Source organism: Perognathus longimembris, chromosome 18 (assembly GCF_023159225.1).
Source record: "Perognathus longimembris pacificus isolate PPM17 chromosome 18, ASM2315922v1, whole genome shotgun sequence".
Taxonomy (NCBI): domain Eukaryota; kingdom Metazoa; phylum Chordata; class Mammalia; order Rodentia; family Heteromyidae; genus Perognathus; species Perognathus longimembris.
In genome coordinates, this window is record NC_063178.1 from 54009131 (window position 1) to 54021590 (window position 12460).

Consider the following 12460-nt stretch of genomic DNA (forward strand, 5'->3'; position numbering starts at 1 on the left):
CCAACCCAGGTAGGAAAGTCCATGATACTCTTATCTCCAGTGAACCACCCAAAAAGCCAATAGTGGCATTGTGCACCATGACTGACAAAAGAAAGGGAGAGAAAAAGAGGTAGAGAGAGAGAGGAGAGACAAAGACAGAAACAGTGACAGAAATAGAGATAAAGAGACACAGAGTGAGAGAGAGAGAGAGAAACAGAAAGACATGAAGCAATCTCTACTTAAGAGCAACTCCCCATAACCTACTTCTTACTTCTTCCAACTATCTTCTAAAGATTTCCCAACCTCCCCATCATATCCTGAGCTGATGGGAAGTTTAAGTTCCAATCCTAATAATAATGAAAGAATCTCATGTATTTAACAGTTCCTTATTCATCTGTGACATTAATCAACACCAACTCCTCCAACAAAGCCCTTTACTAATGTAATCAGTTTGTGTGGCTTCTACAGTCTAACTTGTAGCTTATTTCACTTCCAATAATAATAATAATAATGATTCTCTTTATATTATTATTATGTGCTTGTAACTTTGTTGTTTTTTTCAAATTTTTATTATCAAACTGATGTACAGAGAGGTTACCGTTTCATATGTTAGGCATTGGATACATTTCTTGTACTGTTTGTTACCTTGTCCCTCATGCCCCCCTCCCCCCTGCCCCTTTCCTTTACCCCCAACGTGTTCAGTTCACTTACACCAAACAGTTTTGCAAGTATTGCTTTTGTAGTTGTTTGTCTTTTTTTACCCTGTGTCTCTCGATTTTGGTATTCCCTTTCAATTTCCTAGTTCCAATACCAGTATACACGGTTTCCAATATACTCAGATAAGATTACAGAGATCGTGTAGGTACAACCACAGGAAGGTGATACAAGAACATCATCAATAATAGAAGCTACAGATACACATGGGACATTGAAAGTAGTTACAACTGTGATATAACAATTGTCTCCATAACATGGAGTTCATTTCACTTAGCATCATCTTATGTGTTCATAAGGGTATAGCTATTGGGCCTTGTGATACTCTGCTATGACTTGCCTAAACCTGTACTAAATATTCCCAATAAGGGAGACCAGAGAGTCCATGTTTCTATGGGTCTGGCTCACTTCACTTAGTATAATTTTTTCCAAGTCCTTCCATTTCCTTACAAATGGGGCAATGTCATTCTTTCTGATAGAGGTATAAAATTCCATTGTGTATATGTACCACATTTTCCTGATCCATTCGTCTACTGAGGGGCATCTGGGTTGGTTCCAGATTCTCGCTATGACAAATTGTGCTTCGATGAACATTGTTGTGCTGGTAGCATTACTGTGATTTTGTTTGTGGTCTTTTGGATAGATACCCAAAAGTGGGGCTGCTGGGTCATAGGGGAGTTCTATATTTAGCCTTCTGAGGAATCTCCATACTGCTTGCCAGAGTGGCTGAACCAGTTTACATTCCCACCAACAATAAAGTAGGGTTCCCTTTTGGCCACATCCCCTCCAACAATTGTTATTGTTAGTTTTCTTGATATATGACATTCTTGCTGGTGTGAGATAGAATCTCAATGTTATTTTGATTTGCATTTCTTTTATGGCCAGTGATGTAGAGCATTTTTTCATATGTCTCTTAGCCATTCTCATTTCCTCATCAGAGAAGTCTCTTTGTAAGTCTTTAGCCCACTTGATGAGGGAGCTATTGGTTCTTTGCGGTTTTGTTTTGGAGGAAGGTAATTTTTTTAGTTCTGCATTTATTTTAGATATGCGGCCTTTGAAAGTCAAAGTATTATTATTTTATTTTTCTTTTGTTGGTTCTGGGGCTTGAACTCTGGGCCTGGACATTGTCACTGTTCATGCTGTGGATGCTCTACCACTTAAGCCATAGTGCTGATTCCTTTTTATATTTTAATATTCTAAGGAAAACCATTAGAGAAGTTATAATACAGAAAAACTAAGCTAGGTTTTGGTGACTCACACCTGTAATCCTAGTGACTCTGGAAGTTGAGATATGAGGATTTCAGTTCGAAGCCAGCCAGGGCAGGAGAGTCTATAACACTACTATCTAACCAGCAAAAAACTGGAAGTGGAGCTGTGGCTCAAGTAGTATAGTGCTAGCCTTGAGCACAAAAGCTAAGGCTCTGAGTTTAAACCCCAGCACACACACACATACACATACACACACACACACACACACACACACACACACACACACACACACCATATACCGAAATGGACCTAGATGCTATGTACTGAACGTCTCTTAGAAGATTCTACATTGAGTCTCTCTGGAATTTAGTGTGCCTAAAAAGGTTCTAGCTTCACTGAGGCAGTGGAAGAAACCTCTAGAATGAACTGCAGACACAGGGAGTGCTTCATCATGTCTGACTCACCCATACTGCCTTCTGTTCTACCATTTCGCACCCTCTTCCAGTCATCCTGGTCCTGGAGTTCACGGTGTGCTGGACCCCCTTCCACATTGACAGGCTGTTCTAAAGCTTTGTGGAGGAGAGTTGTCATCTTTGTGGACTGAGTCTCTGGATGTGGCCTTCAATCTCCCCTATGTGTTGTAAGGTAAGTGGGCCACGTCAGCTCTTTCTTTATTCTGCATGGACATCTCCCTATCCCAACACCTCACATAGATATGTTCCCCTGGGGCAAAGGAATTTGAGGTCCTATTTTACTCCAAGATTAAAGAGAGGTATGTTATTTGGCCAAAAGAATTTGGCCAGATCACTATTCAAGAGGCAATTTTCTACAAAAAGTCCCCCACTGACGTGAGAGAACCACAGCAGAAATATGTTGAAGGCATCATGAATCCTTTGGTTTCTCTTCCAATAGCTGCATGGTGTTAATTTAGCACATAGAAATCTCATACTTTGTTGTGAAGGGAACTCAGGGCTGATCGATGCCAGTGTTTCTTCTATGTGGATGATGCTTTTGTTCAAGGGGCCATGGAATATGTTAGAACCCAGGAGTGGGAACGTCGTTAAGTCAAGGGACCTGGATTTGGACCCTGTTAATATTCTTTTTCTTTTATCCTGTGTTGAGCCTTGGACTCTGACTGTGGGCACTGTCCCCAAGCTCTTTTCTCTCAAGGCTAATACTCTACTACTTGAGCCACAGCACCATTTAGAGCTTTTTCTGTGACTAATTGGAGATAAGAGTCTCATGGACTTTCCTGCTCAGGCTGGCCTTGAACTGTGATCCTCACTCAGATCTCAGCTTCCTGAGTAGCTAGGATGACAGGTATGAGTCAAAGAAAAAACTGACTTCCTCCATGTCCAAAATGCCTCAGCCACATCTGGCAGTCAAGTCTGCACTAGATAGCCATGGCCTGATGGCAAATAGCCAATCAAACAAGATAGGTGCTGGTAGTTCACTCCTGGAGTCCTAGCTACTCAGGAGGCTAAGCTCTGAGGATCATAGTCTGAAGATGACAAAGTGCATGAGGCTCTTAGCTCCAGTTAACCAAGCAAGTATGACTCAAGTGGTACAGTGAAAACACTAAGCAAGAGTTGGGAGGCCTTGAGTTCAAGTCACACACACACACACACACACACACACACACACACACACACACACACACAAGCAGATGAAATAATAAGCATGTAAGAGATGGTAAGTTGTCACTACCATGACATTCTAGCATCACCACAATAAAGGGATGGTACCATTAATAATAAACATAACAGAATACTAGCATTAAATATTTTATAATCATAGAAACAGTTCCAGAAGAAGTGACTTCAGATAATCATTGATCAAAAGACAATACACACAAATGCCCATTGAGAACCATGAACCTCCACACCTGCTTTGATACTCAGTCAACACGTGCATAGATCACATGTAAATAATGTCAGTGTGGACCCATTTCTTTTACAGAGACAAATCTCAAAACTGTTTCCAGCTCTTATCCTACGGTTCATAGGACAAAACTAGAATATTTTTATAAATAAATCGGGAATGATGCTGGAGATGCTTTGACTAGCCGATTACCTCTCCAGATGTAGCAAGGGTTCACCTTTAGGTTTGGGGGTGAGCCGATTAATGGAGAGTGGTAGGGTGGGCAAGCATAGTCATAATATTCAGTGTGCATAAGTGAAAATGGAACCATGGCAGTCGAAGGCATAGGAGGGTGTTGGGAGAAATGGGGGAGTGATGAAGGAGGTGATGGCAATTGAGATGCCTTGTACACAAAATGACTCATTGACTTGAAACCCCTTTGGTCAACTACTTCAAGATAATTTTATCCAGGTGAGAGAAAAGATGCCAACTATGGCTTCAAAAATGGCATTTTTGAAGACACCACTCCTCCTTCCCCTACCCCACATTGCAAACTAGATGAACTCTAATCCTCTTAAACAATCACAGAAATACCCTAGTCAGGCACTTGTTGGCTCACACCTGCAGGTCTAGTGACTCAGGAGACTGAGATCTGAGCATCAATGGTTCAAAGCCAGCCCCGGCAGACTCTTATCTTCAACTACCCACCGGAAAGAGCTGAAAGTGGGGTGGGGCTCAAGTGGTAGAATGCTAGCTTTGAGTGGAAAAGAAAAAGCTCAGGGACAGTGCCCAGGCCCTGAGTTCAAGACCCAGGACTGGCACCAAAAGACCAAAGTAAAACAAATTAGCATTTTCATTAGCAGGCTCTTCACCTGGCCATGTTATCAATAGAGGGTACTGTATACTTTTCTTGTACCTATGGCCTCTGTGCATCACACCTGCAGTATTCTCCACTACCTTCCTCAATGATATCCAGCCCATTAATATATGTAGCCAAATGTCATGCCCACCCACAAAGTTCTTTGTGACCTCACAATCCTTGTAAACACAAGGACACAGTCATCATGGGAACTGCGATGGAGTGTCTCTTAGTGAGACCTGTTTTGCTTTTAACTGAAACTTTCTTATATTATTGTAGTGTTCATTATTGAGTTTAGCCCTAGCTAAATGGCTTGATGATCCTGAACCACAGTCAAAGTTCAATTCCTAGCTGGCCACTGGTGGCTCACGCCTGTAATCCCAGGTACTCAGGAGGCTGAGATCTGAGGATGATAGTTCAAAGCCCAGCCTGGACAGGAACATCCATCTCCAAAAAACTACTCAGAAAAATCCAGGAGTGGTGCTGTGGCTCAAATGGTAGAGCACTAGCCTAAGCGCAAAGAGGCTCAGGGGCAGTGCCAAGCTCTGAGTTCAGGCCCAGGCTTGGCAAAAAGAAAGGAAAGAAAGAAAGAAAAAGTAGGAAGGAAGGAAAGAAAGAAGGGAGGGAGGGAGGGAAGGACAGGAGGGAAGGAGGGAGGGAAGGGTGGGAGGGAGGCAGGGAGGGAGGAAGGAAGGAATGAAGGAAGGAAGGAAGAGAGGAGGGAGGGAGGGAAGGAGGGAGGAAGGAATAAGGTATGGTGATACCAGGAGAGTGTGTAACAAATGGGGCTTTGACAGGATGCCACACATCTGATGGGTAAAGTAAATAATAAAATGCAATTAGTGAAATAAAGTGGAAGCATCATCAAGGAGGAAAAGTTAAACAAGGAAAAAAAGTTTGGGGAATCTTTTTGGGGGTGAAATATGTACTCCACAGAGAAGGGATTATAAATGTATTTAAGTAAACATAAGTAGGCATTCAAGTAAAATTGCAATCATAAGGAGAATTTTAAAAAAATAACACTTCTTTACTCTGATAATTAAACATCTCTTGTTCAAGCCACAGGAACATGTTTTTTTTTTTAATTTAAACAAGCAAAGATCAAAGGAAGTTACAGAACCTCTCATCTCAAATCCCAGGCCAGCCTACTTTTATTTTATTTTATTTTTTCACCAAGACTTTTTAATCTTCCTGTGTTTGATCCCGGAGTGCACAGGTGTTAGATCTGTGCAGAGCATTTTGTAGCGTCCATTTAGAGTCTTGGAGACACAGCTCTTTCTGAAAAGCCACCATGGCAGGTAGTCCAGGCCTGTATGCTACACACAGGCCTCTATACTATGTCTGCGGCCCCGTTTCTCCACAGCGGGTCTAATTAATTCTTTGTGTGTCAGGGTTGTTCGTCTACCTCAGCTCAGCTGTCAACCCCATCATCTATAACCTCCTGTCTCATAGCTTCCTAGCAACATTTCGGAATGCCATCTCCTGCAAACTGGGGTGCATCTGGCATTGTCCCCCAGTGCCACCTGCCCACAGGGACGTCATCCTGACAGAGTGCCACCTTGTGGAGCTGACCAAAAAGGCAGTGTACCGGTTCCCCTGTCAATCATCCATCTGCCACTCACCAGCCCCCAGAGCCCTCTGTACTGATGCTGATACCACCTTGAAGAGGCCTAATTTATTCATGGAGGTGAAAAACACCTCCAGGGCTCAACACTAGAGAAAGGGTCAGCCTAGAATCTTTACCTCCTTGTGCGATGTTAGGATGTGCGATGTTAGGGAGATGCAATGTTCTTAGAACTCATGTGTGTATTTCTAATTACTATTATTGTTATGATTATCATTATGATTTTCATTATTATTTTGGCGCTTGTCCTAGGGCTTTGAACTCAGGGCCTAGAGGCCATCCCTTAGCTTTTTTGGTCAAGGCTAGTGCTATAGACTTGAGCCATAGCTCTATTTCTAGCATTTTGGTGTTTCATTGGAGATAAAGTACATCACAGGCTTTTCTGCTTTGGCTGGCTTGGAACCACAATCCTCAGAACTCAGGCTCCTGAGTAGCTAGGATTACAGGTGTGAGCCATCAATGCCCAGCTAGTTGTTGTTGATTTTATTTTAAAAAAACTATGGAGAGTCAAATTCAGATCTGGGTCTAAAATGCAGAACCTCTTGAGTTTCCGTTAAGCTATCTTTCCACTAGTCTAACACTTTAGGCCCCATCACAAGTTTGCAAAGGCCACCTCACTGGCGAGCAAAGCAGTATACTTGAAGATGGAGCAATTTCCACTCTTAGGAATGGATTGTGTTGAGGTGTCCAAACCTTGGGGCTGTTACAAGCAGAAACCACAGCGAGCCACAGGAGGAAGGGGCTGGGGGCTTCTCTAGGCCTTACAATTTTAAAATGCCCCAATCCATACCTCCTATCTCTTCTATCAACTGCTATTCTAATGTTATAAGGGAATTCATTCATGAGATGCAGAGAAGCCACATTCTGAGAGGTCCAATTGCAATTCTTTATTAGAAAGCTAGGAGACTCCTGTCCCAAAAACCCTGCACCCCAGGAAGTTGCTTGCACAGAGCTTTCAAAGGCAAACACCACGTGTTTGGGGTGAGGGCCCAAGCCCAACAAAAGCCATCCCTCTAGGGGAACAATCAGGGGTGAGCAAAGCCAACCATACGGAATTATTAGCAGGGAGTATTCTCTGTAGCAAAACTTTCCTGGGGCTAAACAGCATGATCCATCCTCATTTTAACAAATGGGCAATCTCACTTCTTGGCTTTTCAGAGCTCAATGAAAAGCTCCTGTCACCCATCAAGGCCCAGGAATGGTGGTGATGATGTTTCTTAGAACCAGGATGCTTATTGCACTAACATGGCTAAATTGGAAATTCATCTTAGTGCTCTGAATTATTTATTCTCCAGCCTCCAATTAAGTCAGTCATTTCTCATCAGGGACAGGATCTGGGTCAAGACCATATACGTGCGTGCGCGCACACACACACACACACACACACACACACACACACACACACACACACACTGGGTACTTCCTGAATTGCATTCCAACTTGAATTTCTAAATGGCATCTCTCATACAGAGGGACAGAAATGTGGTCATCTGCTCTCTCTCTGCCTTCTCTCTGGCCATGGATCATCTTGGCCACAGGCCAGCAGTTTGGTAATAAACTTTCTCTCCTGCCTGAATACCACGTGGCATTCTCCTTTACCGGCTACCTACTTTAAAAACCTAACATATATGGTGCCGTGACTCGGGAAGGGCTTAAGAGTCAGGACAGGTGGAATTCCCATCTATTTTTCTCCTTTTTCTGGGAGTATCCCCAGTCCTGACGGCCCTTTTTCCGCGAACCGAACTGCTGTGAGTTGCCACGTGGCACTTTTCACTAATACCATTGCTGGCCTCCACATCCACCTCCACCTCCACACCACTTGTCTACCCTGGTGAGTGAAACTGCTGCTGCTTGAGTTCTCTGCCGCTCCGTCCGCCGCTTCTGCCGCTTCTGCCGCTTCTGCCCGGTAAGCTCATTCACTCTCTAGGCACCTCCCTCCCGTGCTTTTTGGGCTTTGCATCACAGTCACACCCAAGCTGGGACACTGCTAGCACGCCTCTTGACAGTGCAATGAGGCCTGCTTGAAATACTCGCTCAGATACAGTTTTTGCCACTGCAATGGTAAATGGTTAGAAGTCATTTATATTCAGCCTCTCTCTCTTTTCCTCTCTTTCTCTTCCTTTTTCTCCCTCTCTCTCTCATCTTCCTGCTTACTTGCTTACTTTATAAAATTCCCAAGTCATACCATCGTTGTGTGCCTTGCTCACAAAGCTGCTTCTTTTCACAGACCTCTGCAACTGAGGCTTGACCACCAATGTGCTTTGTCATCAAAGATATCTAAAAGTTCTTTTCTCTAGCATTGACCACATGGTTTTAAAATATTGGGCAAAGAAAAAAAAGTCATTTACTATTGGAATTCCAAAAGAGTTTACTGCTGCATTTGTTAGTATGTCCATTTAGCTATATATCTGTGCTAAAACTCATCACATCTACTGAGTTTTGTCATTGCAGAATTCTGGCAAGTATTTGGTCAGTTCTTGACAAGGTACAGGGAAGCTCTAGTCCCCTTGGTCTCCTTGTTGTTTTAATTGGAAATCAAAAAGGGCTTTTGTGGCAAAGACTCCTTGGATTGCAGTTCGGAGCCAGCCAGGGCAGAAAATCTCTTAAACTCCATCTCCCAACTAACCAGCGAAGAGCCAGGCTGGAAGCATGGCTGAAGAGACTTCTCTTACCAGCCAAATGCTGGAAGTGGAGCTCAAGTGGTAGAGTACTAGCCTCAGGCAGAAGTGCTCAGGGACAGTGCCCATGCTCTGAGTTCAAATTCTGTGAATGCCATCGGGGACAAGCCATCCCAGCAACAAGCACCTAGATCCCTGGGACTCAGCCAGTTCAGGAACAAGGATCATGGAGAGGAGTAAGAGGAGAATTATGTCAGATCCCAAATGGAGTCACTTTGTCTCGCCCTTTCAAAATTAATCAGAGCCAGGGGATCAAGAGATAGTAGCTTGTCCATCTAATGTCCATGCCTGAGTATAAGAACTGTCCAACTAATCCAATTTTTAATTTTGTGCCCTAAACTCTTCCTTTTGCCTTAATATTTTTTTCGTCCAGTCCCTGCCTCATGAGACTTCTTCCAGGCTTCATTCAAGGACTGGCATCTACCACCAAGGGACCCTGCTGCTCGCCTTCTCCAGGAGGGACCACATTTCTGCCTTTTACCCCTAATGCCGACGCCCCTTGCCAGCAGGAAGCAGCCAGAGAGAGTCTTCGTCCTTTTTCATTACTATTAAAAGGCTGGAATGCTAGGTCCTCTCCCTGAGGGCTACATGCAGATGCCCCCACCTCATTAAGTCTCCACCCAGTTACCTAGGTAACCTGCAGACCTGGAGGCAGTTACCTCCCCTTTCCCTGAGGTCACCTCCTAATCCACCTGGCCACACCCCTTGCCCCTGCCCTAAATAAAGCAGGGCTGGGTGGGGGTCGCTCTCTCTCTCTCTCCCTTCTCTCCGGCCATGGGTCAACTTGGCCACAGGCCAGCAGCTCGGTAATAAACTTTCTCTCCTGCCTGAAAAAAAAGAAAAAAAGAAATGTGGTCATCTGTCTTGGAACAAAGGGAAGTGTCAGCTACTGGCTTCAAACCTATGACTTTGATGGGCTGTCCCTCATTACTTATATAATGTCCTTTACACATGAAATATGAGTAAAATTGACCTCCAGACTTAGCTTCTATGAAATAATCACAAGTAGTCTGTGCTGTATTTAAACTGGGCTAGTTGTTCATTTCTTTCTTTTTTTTCTTCCTCCTTCCCTCCCCCTCCCTCTCTCCCTCCCTCCTTCCTCCCTCTGTCCTTCTCTTTCTTCATCTCTCTTCTTTATTTCTTTGCTTCAATCTTCATTTTCTTTCATTTGAGATAGGGGTTTGCCTGTAACCCAGATGGGAGATGAACCCCAAACACTTCTGCTTCAGCCTCCCAAGTGCTGGGATTACTGGAATACCCCACCACACCCAGCTAATGGCTGGCTTTTGATTTGAAAGTATGACCCATGGCCTTTACCATCTTCACATCTTGGCACCCACATATCTTCTAATTTCTATGTATTTATATAGTTATATATAACTAAATATATATATATATAAACTATACATATATGTATATATATATATGTACTTTGATGTTCTAATTAATATGGGATTGTCCCCAGAGAGCCTGATTGGCTTACTCAAACCACTGCCATATCTGACTTCTCCATTTGTGCATCACTCTTATGTTTTTATTTTACTTTGCTTTCTGCCTGTGGCTTCAATTCTTGCTTTTCCAGAATATACATTTGTCCAAGGAATGAATTGTTTTGTGTTTATTTTTATTGTCTATGACTAGAAATCTGCAAATATATCTGCCTCGATGGGAATGTTCAATAAATAAATGGAGAGTGACCTGGCTTCTGATTCTTTTGCACTGAGCCAAATCATGGTTCCAAAGGTAATCATGCTAAGTGCTAAAGAGAGTAGTAGTAGTATTCTATTAGGAGTTTCTGACCTTCGGCTCTCTTCTGAGTCATCTGAGTTATGCCTGCTGTGTCTGAGGTTCCAGAATGGTGTTTACTAGGGCAGAAACATGTGGAGTGTGGAATTGGTCTCAGATTATTCCCCCCTGAATTGAATGAGCCATCCCATTCATAAATTGCAGTCTTGGGTTCCAACATCATCATTTATGAACTTACTGTGGTTTTCATAGTCATGGTATTCCATGGCTAATGACCACCCACCTTTCGTGAACAGGAAATCTGCTGTGATAAGGTGGTTGACGTGGATGAGCCCATGTCTGTGGTTTGTCTGCAGAGGAAGCTGAAAAGCCTCAACAATACACAAGAGAAATATCATGAATGAGTTTCCATCATGACTTTTGCTGTGGTTTTGGAAGCACCCTGAATGGAGAATCTGCCAGGGTCGTTATTAGTGGCAGGAATAAAGTAACCACCAATGTCAGCAGGTGCAGGGAAAAAGTTGTCTCTAAAACTTGGGTTTGTTTCAGTCACTTTTCTTGGTGTATTAAAAATGTATTTCAGGGGCTGGGGATATAGCCTAGTGGCAAGAGTGCCTGCCTCGGTATACCCGAGGCCCTAGGTTCGATTCCCCAGCACCACATATACAGAAAACGGCCAGAAGCGGCGCTGTGGCTCAAGTGGCAGAGTGCTAGCCTTGAGCAGGAAAAAGCCAGGGACAGTGCTCAGGCCCTGAGTCCAAGGCCCATGACTGGCCAAAAAAAAAAAAAAAAAAAAAAAAAAATGTATTTCAGGACTTCTGGGAAGACGGTGGAGGAATAGCAGAGCCCTAGCTGAGCTCCCTCTGACATTGCAGTTTTCTCACCCCATAGAAAGTTTTACTCCTAGAAAGACATCCAGAGTAAGTTCTAACAGTACAGGCATTCTGGCCAGGAAGGAAAAATCAACTTTGCTCATCTGAAAACACAGATTTGAGCTCCAGGCAGCGTCCCACCACTGTGCGCCCAGCACAGCAATCCACACTGCACCGGGCTAAAACACACAGCATAGACCAATAGACCAGGGAGAAATCCTCCTTATGGCAGTTGAGCACAGACGGCCTGAAATCACAGAAAAAGTGTGAGTACCCCATGAAAGATATTCTCACTCGCACCCACAGAGCAGCTTCTGGAAGGTAACCCTTCTCCCACCGACATAGCAAAGCGCCGTCTTTGCCACTGGCATAGGGTCAGACCAGATTGGAACTAAAGCAGGCCTGAGGAAATCGAGGACAAAGGAGCCATCTTTGAAAAGGGCAAGAGGGCCCGACCAGTGAGAGCCAGCTCCACCTGGGAGAACGCCCCTGCCCAGGCGGGAGGCACGTCCTGGGCTGCAGCTTAGCCAGAGGTGCCCTGGCCTGCCTGCCGGAATTTCTAAATTTAAAGCGAAAGTGGCAAGCAACTACTGGTGGCACGGAAACACCAGACGGGGAACAAACAGTTCCTGAGACAGTTAAATGGTCCCGTTACAGAGGAAGCTCATTTCCCAGCCCGAAACAGAGCTGCATTCCATAGCCAACTCCGCCAAGGAGGCCGGCCCACCCAGGAGGGAGGAAGATCCCCAAGGCAACCAACTCTCAGCCAGGTAAACCAGGCCAGAGGCGCCCGGCCCTGCTGAGTCCACAGCCTATTCAAAGCCAGACAATAAAGGCCACGGTCCCACAGCAGACAGAGGAGCCATGGTTCCCGAGACCGCTCACGTCCCCATCTACAGAGGATGCCCAAGGCCTACCT